The sequence below is a fragment of the Anomaloglossus baeobatrachus genome, chromosome 1 (genome assembly GCF_048569485.1).
Source record: "Anomaloglossus baeobatrachus isolate aAnoBae1 chromosome 1, aAnoBae1.hap1, whole genome shotgun sequence".
Lineage (NCBI taxonomy): Eukaryota > Metazoa > Chordata > Amphibia > Anura > Aromobatidae > Anomaloglossus > Anomaloglossus baeobatrachus.
This window is the reverse complement of record NC_134353.1, coordinates 322,178,419-322,195,069: the sequence shown is the minus strand read 5'-3', so window position 1 is coordinate 322,195,069 and position 16,651 is coordinate 322,178,419. Positions and strand designations below refer to the sequence as shown.

Here is a 16,651-nt window from a genome sequence, read left to right as displayed (position 1 = left end):
TCAGGTGCAGCTGCAGTATTAAGCAACTGTTTAAGCTTTTTTTCCAAACTCAATTCACTGCCACACAGATCATTAGGGCTGTGTAATGTCTCACATACTTTTACAGAGAAAAACAAAACAAGGATTCTTCAATTTCTGTGTGCGGTTTCTGAAAGACATCACAAATGCAAGTCCCCACCCACCAGCTCAGAGAAGACTGAAAGTTAGAGACAGACTCAACGGAGGGAAATAATGCTGGATACAAGTCATGTAATAACCAGAACAACGCTTAATCCTCATGCACACTCAAGAATCACCTAAGAACGAAGTCAAGGTACGTGCTAGGTTTATGGTAAAAGGCAAGGCGCCTGAACAGGGACTTGAACCCTGGACCCTCAGATTAAAAGTCTGATGCTCTACCGACTGAGCTACCCAGGCTCGTGCAGAGCAGCCCATTTAGCACATTTAGGAAGAACATCTCACTATGCATTTCGAAGAACCTTCCGAGATGTTCCTTTTTGCTTAGGACTGTACACAAACAAAACCAAAGTCCGCACACATTCTGCCACAGAAAGCAAGTGCCAGGTTATATCTCCTGGTATTCTCTATGGAGGCAAAAGTGGGGAAAAGGAGTAAGCAGCATCGTCAAAGACAATAAGAATTGGCTAAGTATAGTCAGGTGCAGCTGCAGTATTAAGCAACTGTTTAAGCTTTTTTTCCAAACTCAATTCACTGCCACACAGATCATTAGGGCTGTGTAATGTCTCACATACTTTTACAGAGAAAAACAAAACAAGGATTCTTCAATTTCTGTGTGCGGTTTCTGAAAGACATCACAAATGCAAGTCCCCACCCACCAGCTCAGAGAAGACTGAAAGTTAGAGACAGACTCAACGGAGGGAAATAATGCTGGATACAAGTCATGTAATAACCAGAACAACGCTTAATCCTCATGCACACTCAAGAATCACCTAAGAACGAAGTCAAGGTACGTGCTAGGTTTATGGTAAAAGGCAAGGCGCCTGAACAGGGACTTGAACCCTGGACCCTCAGATTAAAAGTCTGATGCTCTACCGACTGAGCTACCCAGGCTCGTGCAGAGCAGCCCATTTAGCACATTTAGGAAGAACATCTCACTATGCATTTCGAAGAACCTTCCGAGATGTTCCTTTTTGCTTAGGACTGTACACAAACAAAACCAAAGTCCGCACACATTCTGCCACAGAAAGCAAGTGCCAGGTTATATCTCCTGGTATTCTCTATGGAGGCAAAAGTGGGGAAAAGGAGTAAGCAGCATCGTCAAAGACAATAAGAATTGGCTAAGTATAGTCAGGTGCAGCTGCAGTATTAAGCAACTGTTTAAGCTTTTTTTCCAAACTCAATTCACTGCCACACAGATCATTAGGGCTGTGTAATGTCTCACATACTTTTACAGAGAAAAACAAAACAAGGATTCTTCAATTTCTGTGTGCGGTTTCTGAAAGACATCACAAATGCAAGTCCCCACCCACCAGCTCAGAGAAGACTGAAAGTTAGAGACAGACTCAACGGAGGGAAATAATGCTGGATACAAGTCATGTAATAACCAGAACAACGCTTAATCCTCATGCACACTCAAGAATCACCTAAGAACGAAGTCAAGGTACGTGCTAGGTTTATGGTAAAAGGCAAGGCGCCTGAACAGGGACTTGAACCCTGGACCCTCAGATTAAAAGTCTGATGCTCTACCGACTGAGCTACCCAGGCTCGTGCAGAGCAGCCCATTTAGCACATTTAGGAAGAACATCTCACTATGCATTTCGAAGAACCTTCCGAGATGTTCCTTTTTGCTTAGGACTGTACACAAACAAAACCAAAGTCCGCACACATTCTGCCACAGAAAGCAAGTGCCAGGTTATATCTCCTGGTATTCTCTATGGAGGCAAAAGTGGGGAAAAGGAGTAAGCAGCATCGTCAAAGACAATAAGAATTGGCTAAGTATAGTCAGGTGCAGCTGCAGTATTAAGCAACTGTTTAAGCTTTTTTTCCAAACTCAATTCACTGCCACACAGATCATTAGGGCTGTGTAATGTCTCACATACTTTTACAGAGAAAAACAAAACAAGGATTCTTCAATTTCTGTGTGCGGTTTCTGAAAGACATCACAAATGCAAGTCCCCACCCACCAGCTCAGAGAAGACTGAAAGTTAGAGACAGACTCAACGGAGGGAAATAATGCTGGATACAAGTCATGTAATAACCAGAACAACGCTTAATCCTCATGCACACTCAAGAATCACCTAAGAACGAAGTCAAGGTACGTGCTAGGTTTATGGTAAAAGGCAAGGCGCCTGAACAGGGACTTGAACCCTGGACCCTCAGATTAAAAGTCTGATGCTCTACCGACTGAGCTACCCAGGCTCGTGCAGAGCAGCCCATTTAGCACATTTAGGAAGAACATCTCACTATGCATTTCGAAGAACCTTCCGAGATGTTCCTTTTTGCTTAGGACTGTACACAAACAAAACCAAAGTCCGCACACATTCTGCCACAGAAAGCAAGTGCCAGGTTATATCTCCTGGTATTCTCTATGGAGGCAAAAGTGGGGAAAAGGAGTAAGCAGCATCGTCAAAGACAATAAGAATTGGCTAAGTATAGTCAGGTGCAGCTGCAGTATTAAGCAACTGTTTAAGCTTTTTTTCCAAACTCAATTCACTGCCACACAGATCATTAGGGCTGTGTAATGTCTCACATACTTTTACAGAGAAAAACAAAACAAGGATTCTTCAATTTCTGTGTGCGGTTTCTGAAAGACATCACAAATGCAAGTCCCCACCCACCAGCTCAGAGAAGACTGAAAGTTAGAGACAGACTCAACGGAGGGAAATAATGCTGGATACAAGTCATGTAATAACCAGAACAACGCTTAATCCTCATGCACACTCAAGAATCACCTAAGAACGAAGTCAAGGTACGTGCTAGGTTTATGGTAAAAGGAAAGGCGCCTGAACAGGGACTTGAACCCTGGACCCTCAGATTAAAAGTCTGATGCTCTACCGACTGAGCTACCCAGGCTCGTGCAGAGCAGCCCATTTAGCACATTTAGGAAGAACATCTCACTATGCATTTCGAAGAACCTTCCGAGATGTTCCTTTTTGCTTAGGACTGTACACAAACAAAACCAAAGTCCGCACACATTCTGCCACAGAAAGCAAGTGCCAGGTTATATCTCCTGGTATTCTCTATGGAGGCAAAAGTGGGGAAAAGGAGTAAGCAGCATCGTCAAAGACAATAAGAATTGGCTAAGTATAGTCAGGTGCAGCTGCAGTATTAAGCAACTGTTTAAGCTTTTTTTCCAAACTCAATTCACTGCCACACAGATCATTAGGGCTGTGTAATGTCTCACATACTTTTACAGAGAAAAACAAAACAAGGATTCTTCAATTTCTGTGTGCGGTTTCTGAAAGACATCACAAATGCAAGTCCCCACCCACCAGCTCAGAGAAGACTGAAAGTTAGAGACAGACTCAACGGAGGGAAATAATGCTGGATACAAGTCATGTAATAACCAGAACAACGCTTAATCCTCATGCACACTCAAGAATCACCTAAGAACGAAGTCAAGGTACGTGCTAGGTTTATGGTAAAAGGCAAGGCGCCTGAACAGGGACTTGAACCCTGGACCCTCAGATTAAAAGTCTGATGCTCTACCGACTGAGCTACCCAGGCTCGTGCAGAGCAGCCCATTTAGCACATTTAGGAAGAACATCTCACTATGCATTTCGAAGAACCTTCCGAGATGTTCCTTTTTGCTTAGGACTGTACACAAACAAAACCAAAGTCCGCACACATTCTGCCACAGAAAGCAAGTGCCAGGTTATATCTCCTGGTATTCTCTATGGAGGCAAAAGTGGGGAAAAGGAGTAAGCAGCATCGTCAAAGACAATAAGAATTGGCTAAGTATAGTCAGGTGCAGCTGCAGTATTAAGCAACTGTTTAAGCTTTTTTTCCAAACTCAATTCACTGCCACACAGATCATTAGGGCTGTGTAATGTCTCACATACTTTTACAGAGAAAAACAAAACAAGGATTCTTCAATTTCTGTGTGCGGTTTCTGAAAGACATCACAAATGCAAGTCCCCACCCACCAGCTCAGAGAAGACTGAAAGTTAGAGACAGACTCAACGGAGGGAAATAATGCTGGATACAAGTCATGTAATAACCAGAACAACGCTTAATCCTCATGCACACTCAAGAATCACCTAAGAACGAAGTCAAGGTACGTGCTAGGTTTATGGTAAAAGGCAAGGCGCCTGAACAGGGACTTGAACCCTGGACCCTCAGATTAAAAGTCTGATGCTCTACCGACTGAGCTACCCAGGCTCGTGCAGAGCAGCCCATTTAGCACATTTAGGAAGAACATCTCACTATGCATTTCGAAGAACCTTCCGAGATGTTCCTTTTTGCTTAGGACTGTACACAAACAAAACCAAAGTCCGCACACATTCTGCCACAGAAAGCAAGTGCCAGGTTATATCTCCTGGTATTCTCTATGGAGGCAAAAGTGGGGAAAAGGAGTAAGCAGCATCGTCAAAGACAATAAGAATTGGCTAAGTATAGTCAGGTGCAGCTGCAGTATTAAGCAACTGTTTAAGCTTTTTTTCCAAACTCAATTCACTGCCACACAGATCATTAGGGCTGTGTAATGTCTCACATACTTTTACAGAGAAAAACAAAACAAGGATTCTTCAATTTCTGTGTGCGGTTTCTGAAAGACATCACAAATGCAAGTCCCCACCCACCAGCTCAGAGAAGACTGAAAGTTAGAGACAGACTCAACGGAGGGAAATAATGCTGGATACAAGTCATGTAATAACCAGAACAACGCTTAATCCTCATGCACACTCAAGAATCACCTAAGAACGAAGTCAAGGTACGTGCTAGGTTTATGGTAAAAGGCAAGGCGCCTGAACAGGGACTTGAACCCTGGACCCTCAGATTAAAAGTCTGATGCTCTACCGACTGAGCTACCCAGGCTCGTGCAGAGCAGCCCATTTAGCACATTTAGGAAGAACATCTCACTATGCATTTCGAAGAACCTTCCGAGATGTTCCTTTTTGCTTAGGACTGTACACAAACAAAACCAAAGTCCGCACACATTCTGCCACAGAAAGCAAGTGCCAGGTTATATCTCCTGGTATTCTCTATGGAGGCAAAAGTGGGGAAAAGGAGTAAGCAGCATCGTCAAAGACAATAAGAATTGGCTAAGTATAGTCAGGTGCAGCTGCAGTATTAAGCAACTGTTTAAGCTTTTTTTCCAAACTCAATTCACTGCCACACAGATCATTAGGGCTGTGTAATGTCTCACATACTTTTACAGAGAAAAACAAAACAAGGATTCTTCAATTTCTGTGTGCGGTTTCTGAAAGACATCACAAATGCAAGTCCCCACCCACCAGCTCAGAGAAGACTGAAAGTTAGAGACAGACTCAACGGAGGGAAATAATGCTGGATACAAGTCATGTAATAACCAGAACAACGCTTAATCCTCATGCACACTCAAGAATCACCTAAGAACGAAGTCAAGGTACGTGCTAGGTTTATGGTAAAAGGCAAGGCGCCTGAACAGGGACTTGAACCCTGGACCCTCAGATTAAAAGTCTGATGCTCTACCGACTGAGCTACCCAGGCTCGTGCAGAGCAGCCCATTTAGCACATTTAGGAAGAACATCTCACTATGCATTTCGAAGAACCTTCCGAGATGTTCCTTTTTGCTTAGGACTGTACACAAACAAAACCAAAGTCCGCACACATTCTGCCACAGAAAGCAAGTGCCAGGTTATATCTCCTGGTATTCTCTATGGAGGCAAAAGTGGGGAAAAGGAGTAAGCAGCATCGTCAAAGACAATAAGAATTGGCTAAGTATAGTCAGGTGCAGCTGCAGTATTAAGCAACTGTTTAAGCTTTTTTTCCAAACTCAATTCACTGCCACACAGATCATTAGGGCTGTGTAATGTCTCACATACTTTTACAGAGAAAAACAAAACAAGGATTCTTCAATTTCTGTGTGCGGTTTCTGAAAGACATCACAAATGCAAGTCCCCACCCACCAGCTCAGAGAAGACTGAAAGTTAGAGACAGACTCAACGGAGGGAAATAATGCTGGATACAAGTCATGTAATAACCAGAACAACGCTTAATCCTCATGCACACTCAAGAATCACCTAAGAACGAAGTCAAGGTACGTGCTAGGTTTATGGTAAAAGGCAAGGCGCCTGAACAGGGACTTGAACCCTGGACCCTCAGATTAAAAGTCTGATGCTCTACCGACTGAGCTACCCAGGCTCGTGCAGAGCAGCCCATTTAGCACATTTAGGAAGAACATCTCACTATGCATTTCGAAGAACCTTCCGAGATGTTCCTTTTTGCTTAGGACTGTACACAAACAAAACCAAAGTCCGCACACATTCTGCCACAGAAAGCAAGTGCCAGGTTATATCTCCTGGTATTCTCTATGGAGGCAAAAGTGGGGAAAAGGAGTAAGCAGCATCGTCAAAGACAATAAGAATTGGCTAAGTATAGTCAGGTGCAGCTGCAGTATTAAGCAACTGTTTAAGCTTTTTTTCCAAACTCAATTCACTGCCACACAGATCATTAGGGCTGTGTAATGTCTCACATACTTTTACAGAGAAAAACAAAACAAGGATTCTTCAATTTCTGTGTGCGGTTTCTGAAAGACATCACAAATGCAAGTCCACACCCACCAGCTCAGAGAAGACTGAAAGTTAGAGACAGACTCAACGGAGGGAAATAATGCTGGATACAAGTCATGTAATAACCAGAACAACGCTTAATCCTCATGCACACTCAAGAATCACCTAAGAACGAAGTCAAGGTACGTGCTAGGTTTATGGTAAAAGGCAAGGCGCCTGAACAGGGACTTGAACCCTGGACCCTCAGATTAAAAGTCTGATGCTCTACCGACTGAGCTACCCAGGCTCGTGCAGAGCAGCCCATTTAGCACATTTAGGAAGAACATCTCACTATGCATTTCGAAGAACCTTCCGAGATGTTCCTTTTTGCTTAGGACTGTACACAAACAAAACCAAAGTCCGCACACATTCTGCCACAGAAAGCAAGTGCCAGGTTATATCTCCTGGTATTCTCTATGGAGGCAAAAGTGGGGAAAAGGAGTAAGCAGCATCGTCAAAGACAATAAGAATTGGCTAAGTATAGTCAGGTGCAGCTGCAGTATTAAGCAACTGTTTAAGCTTTTTTTCCAAACTCAATTCACTGCCACACAGATCATTAGGGCTGTGTAATGTCTCACATACTTTTACAGAGAAAAACAAAACAAGGATTCTTCAATTTCTGTGTGCGGTTTCTGAAAGACATCACAAATGCAAGTCCCCACCCACCAGCTCAGAGAAGACTGAAAGTTAGAGACAGACTCAACGGAGGGAAATAATGCTGGATACAAGTCATGTAATAACCAGAACAACGCTTAATCCTCATGCACACTCAAGAATCACCTAAGAACGAAGTCAAGGTACGTGCTAGGTTTATGGTAAAAGGCAAGGCGCCTGAACAGGGACTTGAACCCTGGACCCTCAGATTAAAAGTCTGATGCTCTACCGACTGAGCTACCCAGGCTCGTGCAGAGCAGCCCATTTAGCACATTTAGGAAGAACATCTCACTATGCATTTCGAAGAACCTTCCGAGATGTTCCTTTTTGCTTAGGACTGTACACAAACAAAACCAAAGTCCGCACACATTCTGCCACAGAAAGCAAGTGCCAGGTTATATCTCCTGGTATTCTCTATGGAGGCAAAAGTGGGGAAAAGGAGTAAGCAGCATCGTCAAAGACAATAAGAATTGGCTAAGTATAGTCAGGTGCAGCTGCAGTATTAAGCAACTGTTTAAGCTTTTTTTCCAAACTCAATTCACTGCCACACAGATCATTAGGGCTGTGTAATGTCTCACATACTTTTACAGAGAAAAACAAAACAAGGATTCTTCAATTTCTGTGTGCGGTTTCTGAAAGACATCACAAATGCAAGTCCCCACCCACCAGCTCAGAGAAGACTGAAAGTTAGAGACAGACTCAACGGAGGGAAATAATGCTGGATACAAGTCATGTAATAACCAGAACAACGCTTAATCCTCATGCACACTCAAGAATCACCTAAGAACGAAGTCAAGGTACGTGCTAGGTTTATGGTAAAAGGCAAGGCGCCTGAACAGGGACTTGAACCCTGGACCCTCAGATTAAAAGTCTGATGCTCTACCGACTGAGCTACCCAGGCTCGTGCAGAGCAGCCCATTTAGCACATTTAGGAAGAACATCTCACTATGCATTTCGAAGAACCTTCCGAGATGTTCCTTTTTGCTTAGGACTGTACACAAACAAAACCAAAGTCCGCACACATTCTGCCACAGAAAGCAAGTGCCAGGTTATATCTCCTGGTATTCTCTATGGAGGCAAAAGTGGGGAAAAGGAGTAAGCAGCATCGTCAAAGACAATAAGAATTGGCTAAGTATAGTCAGGTGCAGCTGCAGTATTAAGCAACTGTTTAAGCTTTTTTTCCAAACTCAATTCACTGCCACACAGATCATTAGGGCTGTGTAATGTCTCACATACTTTTACAGAGAAAAACAAAACAAGGATTCTTCAATTTCTGTGTGCGGTTTCTGAAAGACATCACAAATGCAAGTCCCCACCCACCAGCTCAGAGAAGACTGAAAGTTAGAGACAGACTCAACGGAGGGAAATAATGCTGGATACAAGTCATGTAATAACCAGAACAACGCTTAATCCTCATGCACACTCAAGAATCACCTAAGAACGAAGTCAAGGTACGTGCTAGGTTTATGGTAAAAGGCAAGGCGCCTGAACAGGGACTTGAACCCTGGACCCTCAGATTAAAAGTCTGATGCTCTACCGACTGAGCTACCCAGGCTCGTGCAGAGCAGCCCATTTAGCACATTTAGGAAGAACATCTCACTATGCATTTCGAAGAACCTTCCGAGATGTTCCTTTTTGCTTAGGACTGTACACAAACAAAACCAAAGTCCGCACACATTCTGCCACAGAAAGCAAGTGCCAGGTTATATCTCCTGGTATTCTCTATGGAGGCAAAAGTGGGGAAAAGGAGTAAGCAGCATCGTCAAAGACAATAAGAATTGGCTAAGTATAGTCAGGTGCAGCTGCAGTATTAAGCAACTGTTTAAGCTTTTTTTCCAAACTCAATTCACTGCCACACAGATCATTAGGGCTGTGTAATGTCTCACATACTTTTACAGAGAAAAACAAAACAAGGATTCTTCAATTTCTGTGTGCGGTTTCTGAAAGACATCACAAATGCAAGTCCCCACCCACCAGCTCAGAGAAGACTGAAAGTTAGAGACAGACTCAACGGAGGGAAATAATGCTGGATACAAGTCATGTAATAACCAGAACAACGCTTAATCCTCATGCACACTCAAGAATCACCTAAGAACGAAGTCAAGGTACGTGCTAGGTTTATGGTAAAAGGCAAGGCGCCTGAACAGGGACTTGAACCCTGGACCCTCAGATTAAAAGTCTGATGCTCTACCGACTGAGCTACCCAGGCTCGTGCAGAGCAGCCCATTTAGCACATTTAGGAAGAACATCTCACTATGCATTTCGAAGAACCTTCCGAGATGTTCCTTTTTGCTTAGGACTGTACACAAACAAAACCAAAGTCCGCACACATTCTGCCACAGAAAGCAAGTGCCAGGTTATATCTCCTGGTATTCTCTATGGAGGCAAAAGTGGGGAAAAGGAGTAAGCAGCATCGTCAAAGACAATAAGAATTGGCTAAGTATAGTCAGGTGCAGCTGCAGTATTAAGCAACTGTTTAAGCTTTTTTTCCAAACTCAATTCACTGCCACACAGATCATTAGGGCTGTGTAATGTCTCACATACTTTTACAGAGAAAAACAAAACAAGGATTCTTCAATTTCTGTGTGCGGTTTCTGAAAGACATCACAAATGCAAGTCCCCACCCACCAGCTCAGAGAAGACTGAAAGTTAGAGACAGACTCAACGGAGGGAAATAATGCTGGATACAAGTCATGTAATAACCAGAACAACGCTTAATCCTCATGCACACTCAAGAATCACCTAAGAACGAAGTCAAGGTACGTGCTAGGTTTATGGTAAAAGGCAAGGCGCCTGAACAGGGACTTGAACCCTGGACCCTCAGATTAAAAGTCTGATGCTCTACCGACTGAGCTACCCAGGCTCGTGCAGAGCAGCCCATTTAGCACATTTAGGAAGAACATCTCACTATGCATTTCGAAGAACCTTCCGAGATGTTCCTTTTTGCTTAGGACTGTACACAAACAAAACCAAAGTCCGCACACATTCTGCCACAGAAAGCAAGTGCCAGGTTATATCTCCTGGTATTCTCTATGGAGGCAAAAGTGGGGAAAAGGAGTAAGCAGCATCGTCAAAGACAATAAGAATTGGCTAAGTATAGTCAGGTGCAGCTGCAGTATTAAGCAACTGTTTAAGCTTTTTTTCCAAACTCAATTCACTGCCACACAGATCATTAGGGCTGTGTAATGTCTCACATACTTTTACAGAGAAAAACAAAACAAGGATTCTTCAATTTCTGTGTGCGGTTTCTGAAAGACATCACAAATGCAAGTCCCCACCCACCAGCTCAGAGAAGACTGAAAGTTAGAGACAGACTCAACGGAGGGAAATAATGCTGGATACAAGTCATGTAATAACCAGAACAACGCTTAATCCTCATGCACACTCAAGAATCACCTAAGAACGAAGTCAAGGTACGTGCTAGGTTTATGGTAAAAGGCAAGGCGCCTGAACAGGGACTTGAACCCTGGACCCTCAGATTAAAAGTCTGATGCTCTACCGACTGAGCTACCCAGGCTCGTGCAGAGCAGCCCATTTAGCACATTTAGGAAGAACATCTCACTATGCATTTCGAAGAACCTTCCGAGATGTTCCTTTTTGCTTAGGACTGTACACAAACAAAACCAAAGTCCGCACACATTCTGCCACAGAAAGCAAGTGCCAGGTTATATCTCCTGGTATTCTCTATGGAGGCAAAAGTGGGGAAAAGGAGTAAGCAGCATCGTCAAAGACAATAAGAATTGGCTAAGTATAGTCAGGTGCAGCTGCAGTATTAAGCAACTGTTTAAGCTTTTTTTCCAAACTCAATTCACTGCCACACAGATCATTAGGGCTGTGTAATGTCTCACATACTTTTACAGAGAAAAACAAAACAAGGATTCTTCAATTTCTGTGTGCGGTTTCTGAAAGACATCACAAATGCAAGTCCCCACCCACCAGCTCAGAGAAGACTGAAAGTTAGAGACAGACTCAACGGAGGGAAATAATGCTGGATACAAGTCATGTAATAACCAGAACAACGCTTAATCCTCATGCACACTCAAGAATCACCTAAGAACGAAGTCAAGGTACGTGCTAGGTTTATGGTAAAAGGCAAGGCGCCTGAACAGGGACTTGAACCCTGGACCCTCAGATTAAAAGTCTGATGCTCTACCGACTGAGCTACCCAGGCTCGTGCAGAGCAGCCCATTTAGCACATTTAGGAAGAACATCTCACTATGCATTTCGAAGAACCTTCCGAGATGTTCCTTTTTGCTTAGGACTGTACACAAACAAAACCAAAGTCCGCACACATTCTGCCACAGAAAGCAAGTGCCAGGTTATATCTCCTGGTATTCTCTATGGAGGCAAAAGTGGGGAAAAGGAGTAAGCAGCATCGTCAAAGACAATAAGAATTGGCTAAGTATAGTCAGGTGCAGCTGCAGTATTAAGCAACTGTTTAAGCTTTTTTTCCAAACTCAATTCACTGCCACACAGATCATTAGGGCTGTGTAATGTCTCACATACTTTTACAGAGAAAAACAAAACAAGGATTCTTCAATTTCTGTGTGCGGTTTCTGAAAGACATCACAAATGCAAGTCCCCACCCACCAGCTCAGAGAAGACTGAAAGTTAGAGACAGACTCAACGGAGGGAAATAATGCTGGATACAAGTCATGTAATAACCAGAACAACGCTTAATCCTCATGCACACTCAAGAATCACCTAAGAACGAAGTCAAGGTACGTGCTAGGTTTATGGTAAAAGGCAAGGCGCCTGAACAGGGACTTGAACCCTGGACCCTCAGATTAAAAGTCTGATGCTCTACCGACTGAGCTACCCAGGCTCGTGCAGAGCAGCCCATTTAGCACATTTAGGAAGAACATCTCACTATGCATTTCGAAGAACCTTCCGAGATGTTCCTTTTTGCTTAGGACTGTACACAAACAAAACCAAAGTCCGCACACATTCTGCCACAGAAAGCAAGTGCCAGGTTATATCTCCTGGTATTCTCTATGGAGGCAAAAGTGGGGAAAAGGAGTAAGCAGCATCGTCAAAGACAATAAGAATTGGCTAAGTATAGTCAGGTGCAGCTGCAGTATTAAGCAACTGTTTAAGCTTTTTTTCCAAACTCAATTCACTGCCACACAGATCATTAGGGCTGTGTAATGTCTCACATACTTTTACAGAGAAAAACAAAACAAGGATTCTTCAATTTCTGTGTGCGGTTTCTGAAAGACATCACAAATGCAAGTCCCCACCCACCAGCTCAGAGAAGACTGAAAGTTAGAGACAGACTCAACGGAGGGAAATAATGCTGGATACAAGTCATGTAATAACCAGAACAACGCTTAATCCTCATGCACACTCAAGAATCACCTAAGAACGAAGTCAAGGTACGTGCTAGGTTTATGGTAAAAGGCAAGGCGCCTGAACAGGGACTTGAACCCTGGACCCTCAGATTAAAAGTCTGATGCTCTACCGACTGAGCTACCCAGGCTCGTGCAGAGCAGCCCATTTAGCACATTTAGGAAGAACATCTCACTATGCATTTCGAAGAACCTTCCGAGATGTTCCTTTTTGCTTAGGACTGTACACAAACAAAACCAAAGTCCGCACACATTCTGCCACAGAAAGCAAGTGCCAGGTTATATCTCCTGGTATTCTCTATGGAGGCAAAAGTGGGGAAAAGGAGTAAGCAGCATCGTCAAAGACAATAAGAATTGGCTAAGTATAGTCAGGTGCAGCTGCAGTATTAAGCAACTGTTTAAGCTTTTTTTCCAAACTCAATTCACTGCCACACAGATCATTAGGGCTGTGTAATGTCTCACATACTTTTACAGAGAAAAACAAAACAAGGATTCTTCAATTTCTGTGTGCGGTTTCTGAAAGACATCACAAATGCAAGTCCCCACCCACCAGCTCAGAGAAGACTGAAAGTTAGAGACAGACTCAACGGAGGGAAATAATGCTGGATACAAGTCATGTAATAACCAGAACAACGCTTAATCCTCATGCACACTCAAGAATCACCTAAGAACGAAGTCAAGGTACGTGCTAGGTTTATGGTAAAAGGCAAGGCGCCTGAACAGGGACTTGAACCCTGGACCCTCAGATTAAAAGTCTGATGCTCTACCGACTGAGCTACCCAGGCTCGTGCAGAGCAGCCCATTTAGCACATTTAGGAAGAACATCTCACTATGCATTTCGAAGAACCTTCCGAGATGTTCCTTTTTGCTTAGGACTGTACACAAACAAAACCAAAGTCCGCACACATTCTGCCACAGAAAGCAAGTGCCAGGTTATATCTCCTGGTATTCTCTATGGAGGCAAAAGTGGGGAAAAGGAGTAAGCAGCATCGTCAAAGACAATAAGAATTGGCTAAGTATAGTCAGGTGCAGCTGCAGTATTAAGCAACTGTTTAAGCTTTTTTTCCAAACTCAATTCACTGCCACACAGATCATTAGGGCTGTGTAATGTCTCACATACTTTTACAGAGAAAAACAAAACAAGGATTCTTCAATTTCTGTGTGCGGTTTCTGAAAGACATCACAAATGCAAGTCCCCACCCACCAGCTCAGAGAAGACTGAAAGTTAGAGACAGACTCAACGGAGGGAAATAATGCTGGATACAAGTCATGTAATAACCAGAACAACGCTTAATCCTCATGCACACTCAAGAATCACCTAAGAACGAAGTCAAGGTACGTGCTAGGTTTATGGTAAAAGGCAAGGCGCCTGAACAGGGACTTGAACCCTGGACCCTCAGATTAAAAGTCTGATGCTCTACCGACTGAGCTACCCAGGCTCGTGCAGAGCAGCCCATTTAGCACATTTAGGAAGAACATCTCACTATGCATTTCGAAGAACCTTCCGAGATGTTCCTTTTTGCTTAGGACTGTACACAAACAAAACCAAAGTCCGCACACATTCTGCCACAGAAAGCAAGTGCCAGGTTATATCTCCTGGTATTCTCTATGGAGGCAAAAGTGGGGAAAAGGAGTAAGCAGCATCGTCAAAGACAATAAGAATTGGCTAAGTATAGTCAGGTGCAGCTGCAGTATTAAGCAACTGTTTAAGCTTTTTTTCCAAACTCAATTCACTGCCACACAGATCATTAGGGCTGTGTAATGTCTCACATACTTTTACAGAGAAAAACAAAACAAGGATTCTTCAATTTCTGTGTGCGGTTTCTGAAAGACATCACAAATGCAAGTCCCCACCCACCAGCTCAGAGAAGACTGAAAGTTAGAGACAGACTCAACGGAGGGAAATAATGCTGGATACAAGTCATGTAATAACCAGAACAACGCTTAATCCTCATGCACACTCAAGAATCACCTAAGAACGAAGTCAAGGTACGTGCTAGGTTTATGGTAAAAGGCAAGGCGCCTGAACAGGGACTTGAACCCTGGACCCTCAGATTAAAAGTCTGATGCTCTACCGACTGAGCTACCCAGGCTCGTGCAGAGCAGCCCATTTAGCACATTTAGGAAGAACATCTCACTATGCATTTCGAAGAACCTTCCGAGATGTTCCTTTTTGCTTAGGACTGTACACAAACAAAACCAAAGTCCGCACACATTCTGCCACAGAAAGCAAGTGCCAGGTTATATCTCCTGGTATTCTCTATGGAGGCAAAAGTGGGGAAAAGGAGTAAGCAGCATCGTCAAAGACAATAAGAATTGGCTAAGTATAGTCAGGTGCAGCTGCAGTATTAAGCAACTGTTTAAGCTTTTTTTTCAAACTCAATTCACTGCCACACAGATCATTAGGGCTGTGTAATGTCTCACATACTTTTACAGAGAAAAACAAAACAAGGATTCTTCAATTTCTGTGTGCGGTTTCTGAAAGACATCACAAATGCAAGTCCCCACCCACCAGCTCAGAGAAGACTGAAAGTTAGAGACAGACTCAACGGAGGGAAATAATGCTGGATACAAGTCATGTAATAACCAGAACAACGCTTAATCCTCATGCACACTCAAGAATCACCTAAGAACGAAGTCAAGGTACGTGCTAGGTTTATGGTAAAAGGCAAGGCGCCTGAACAGGGACTTGAACCCTGGACCCTCAGATTAAAAGTCTGATGCTCTACCGACTGAGCTACCCAGGCTCGTGCAGAGCAGCCCATTTAGCACATTTAGGAAGAACATCTCACTATGCATTTCGAAGAACCTTCCGAGATGTTCCTTTTTGCTTAGGACTGTACACAAACAAAACCAAAGTCCGCACACATTCTGCCACAGAAAGCAAGTGCCAGGTTATATCTCCTGGTATTCTCTATGGAGGCAAAAGTGGGGAAAAGGAGTAAGCAGCATCGTCAAAGACAATAAGAATTGGCTAAGTATAGTCAGGTGCAGCTGCAGTATTAAGCAACTGTTTAAGCTTTTTTTCCAAACTCAATTCACTGCCACACAGATCATTAGGGCTGTGTAATGTCTCACATACTTTTACAGAGAAAAACAAAACAAGGATTCTTCAATTTCTGTGTGCGGTTTCTGAAAGACATCACAAATGCAAGTCCCCACCCACCAGCTCAGAGAAGACTGAAAGTTAGAGACAGACTCAACGGAGGGAAATAATGCTGGATACAAGTCATGTAATAACCAGAACAACGCTTAATCCTCATGCACACTCAAGAATCACCTAAGAACGAAGTCAAGGTACGTGCTAGGTTTATGGTAAAAGGCAAGGCGCCTGAACAGGGACTTGAACCCTGGACCCTCAGATTAAAAGTCTGATGCTCTACCGACTGAGCTACCCAGGCTCGTGCAGAGCAGCCCATTTAGCACATTTAGGAAGAACATCTCACTATGCATTTCGAAGAACCTTCCGAGATGTTCCTTTTTGCTTAGGACTGTACACAAACAAAACCAAAGTCCGCACACATTCTGCCACAGAAAGCAAGTGCCAGGTTATATCTCCTGGTATTCTCTATGGAGGCAAAAGTGGGGAAAAGGAGTAAGCAGCATCGTCAAAGACAATAAGAATTGGCTAAGTATAGTCAGGTGCAGCTGCAGTATTAAGCAACTGTTTAAGCTTTTTTTCCAAACTCAATTCACTGCCACACAGATCATTAGGGCTGTGTAATGTCTCACATACTTTTACAGAGAAAAACAAAACAAGGATTCTTCAATTTCTGTGTGCGGTTTCTGAAAGACATCACAAATGCAAGTCCCCACCCACCAGCTCAGAGAAGACTGAAAGTTAGAGACAGACTCAACGGAGGGAAATAATGCTGGATACAAGTCATGTAATAACCAGAACAACGCTTAATCCTCATGCACACTCAAGAATCACCTAAG

At 43.4% G+C, this 16,651-nt stretch overlaps 25 non-coding genes across 25 annotated transcripts; all 25 read right to left on the bottom strand.

Annotated features, from left to right (window-relative positions):
- Window positions 1-344: 344 nt before the first annotated feature.
- TRNAK-UUU (transfer RNA lysine (anticodon UUU)) lies at window positions 345-417 on the bottom strand. The gene has a single exon. It is a non-coding gene; the product is annotated as a tRNA-Lys (tRNA).
- Window positions 418-998: 581 nt separating this feature from the next.
- On the bottom strand, window positions 999-1,071 carry TRNAK-UUU (transfer RNA lysine (anticodon UUU)). Its single transcript has one exon. It is a non-coding gene; the product is annotated as a tRNA-Lys (tRNA).
- Window positions 1,072-1,652: 581 nt separating this feature from the next.
- TRNAK-UUU (transfer RNA lysine (anticodon UUU)) lies at window positions 1,653-1,725 on the bottom strand. The gene has a single exon. It is a non-coding gene; the product is annotated as a tRNA-Lys (tRNA).
- Window positions 1,726-2,306: 581 nt separating this feature from the next.
- Window positions 2,307-2,379, bottom strand: TRNAK-UUU (transfer RNA lysine (anticodon UUU)). The gene has a single exon. It is a non-coding gene; the product is annotated as a tRNA-Lys (tRNA).
- A 581-nt stretch (window positions 2,380-2,960) lies between these two features.
- On the bottom strand, window positions 2,961-3,033 carry TRNAK-UUU (transfer RNA lysine (anticodon UUU)). The gene has a single exon. It is a non-coding gene; the product is annotated as a tRNA-Lys (tRNA).
- Window positions 3,034-3,614: 581 nt separating this feature from the next.
- TRNAK-UUU (transfer RNA lysine (anticodon UUU)) lies at window positions 3,615-3,687 on the bottom strand. The gene has a single exon. It is a non-coding gene; the product is annotated as a tRNA-Lys (tRNA).
- Window positions 3,688-4,268: 581 nt separating this feature from the next.
- Window positions 4,269-4,341, bottom strand: TRNAK-UUU (transfer RNA lysine (anticodon UUU)). The gene has a single exon. It is a non-coding gene; the product is annotated as a tRNA-Lys (tRNA).
- Window positions 4,342-4,922: 581 nt separating this feature from the next.
- On the bottom strand, window positions 4,923-4,995 carry TRNAK-UUU (transfer RNA lysine (anticodon UUU)). The gene has a single exon. It is a non-coding gene; the product is annotated as a tRNA-Lys (tRNA).
- Window positions 4,996-5,576: 581 nt separating this feature from the next.
- On the bottom strand, window positions 5,577-5,649 carry TRNAK-UUU (transfer RNA lysine (anticodon UUU)). Its single transcript has one exon. It is a non-coding gene; the product is annotated as a tRNA-Lys (tRNA).
- Window positions 5,650-6,230: 581 nt separating this feature from the next.
- TRNAK-UUU (transfer RNA lysine (anticodon UUU)) lies at window positions 6,231-6,303 on the bottom strand. The gene has a single exon. It is a non-coding gene; the product is annotated as a tRNA-Lys (tRNA).
- A 581-nt stretch (window positions 6,304-6,884) lies between these two features.
- TRNAK-UUU (transfer RNA lysine (anticodon UUU)) lies at window positions 6,885-6,957 on the bottom strand. Its single transcript has one exon. It is a non-coding gene; the product is annotated as a tRNA-Lys (tRNA).
- A 581-nt stretch (window positions 6,958-7,538) lies between these two features.
- On the bottom strand, window positions 7,539-7,611 carry TRNAK-UUU (transfer RNA lysine (anticodon UUU)). Its single transcript has one exon. It is a non-coding gene; the product is annotated as a tRNA-Lys (tRNA).
- A 581-nt stretch (window positions 7,612-8,192) lies between these two features.
- On the bottom strand, window positions 8,193-8,265 carry TRNAK-UUU (transfer RNA lysine (anticodon UUU)). The gene has a single exon. It is a non-coding gene; the product is annotated as a tRNA-Lys (tRNA).
- A 581-nt stretch (window positions 8,266-8,846) lies between these two features.
- Window positions 8,847-8,919, bottom strand: TRNAK-UUU (transfer RNA lysine (anticodon UUU)). Its single transcript has one exon. It is a non-coding gene; the product is annotated as a tRNA-Lys (tRNA).
- A 581-nt stretch (window positions 8,920-9,500) lies between these two features.
- On the bottom strand, window positions 9,501-9,573 carry TRNAK-UUU (transfer RNA lysine (anticodon UUU)). The gene has a single exon. It is a non-coding gene; the product is annotated as a tRNA-Lys (tRNA).
- Window positions 9,574-10,154: 581 nt separating this feature from the next.
- TRNAK-UUU (transfer RNA lysine (anticodon UUU)) lies at window positions 10,155-10,227 on the bottom strand. Its single transcript has one exon. It is a non-coding gene; the product is annotated as a tRNA-Lys (tRNA).
- A 581-nt stretch (window positions 10,228-10,808) lies between these two features.
- On the bottom strand, window positions 10,809-10,881 carry TRNAK-UUU (transfer RNA lysine (anticodon UUU)). The gene has a single exon. It is a non-coding gene; the product is annotated as a tRNA-Lys (tRNA).
- Window positions 10,882-11,462: 581 nt separating this feature from the next.
- TRNAK-UUU (transfer RNA lysine (anticodon UUU)) lies at window positions 11,463-11,535 on the bottom strand. The gene has a single exon. It is a non-coding gene; the product is annotated as a tRNA-Lys (tRNA).
- Window positions 11,536-12,116: 581 nt separating this feature from the next.
- TRNAK-UUU (transfer RNA lysine (anticodon UUU)) lies at window positions 12,117-12,189 on the bottom strand. Its single transcript has one exon. It is a non-coding gene; the product is annotated as a tRNA-Lys (tRNA).
- Window positions 12,190-12,770: 581 nt separating this feature from the next.
- On the bottom strand, window positions 12,771-12,843 carry TRNAK-UUU (transfer RNA lysine (anticodon UUU)). The gene has a single exon. It is a non-coding gene; the product is annotated as a tRNA-Lys (tRNA).
- A 581-nt stretch (window positions 12,844-13,424) lies between these two features.
- Window positions 13,425-13,497, bottom strand: TRNAK-UUU (transfer RNA lysine (anticodon UUU)). Its single transcript has one exon. It is a non-coding gene; the product is annotated as a tRNA-Lys (tRNA).
- Window positions 13,498-14,078: 581 nt separating this feature from the next.
- TRNAK-UUU (transfer RNA lysine (anticodon UUU)) lies at window positions 14,079-14,151 on the bottom strand. Its single transcript has one exon. It is a non-coding gene; the product is annotated as a tRNA-Lys (tRNA).
- Window positions 14,152-14,732: 581 nt separating this feature from the next.
- TRNAK-UUU (transfer RNA lysine (anticodon UUU)) lies at window positions 14,733-14,805 on the bottom strand. Its single transcript has one exon. It is a non-coding gene; the product is annotated as a tRNA-Lys (tRNA).
- Window positions 14,806-15,386: 581 nt separating this feature from the next.
- Window positions 15,387-15,459, bottom strand: TRNAK-UUU (transfer RNA lysine (anticodon UUU)). Its single transcript has one exon. It is a non-coding gene; the product is annotated as a tRNA-Lys (tRNA).
- A 581-nt stretch (window positions 15,460-16,040) lies between these two features.
- Window positions 16,041-16,113, bottom strand: TRNAK-UUU (transfer RNA lysine (anticodon UUU)). The gene has a single exon. It is a non-coding gene; the product is annotated as a tRNA-Lys (tRNA).
- Between the last annotated feature and the right edge of the window lie 538 nt (window positions 16,114-16,651).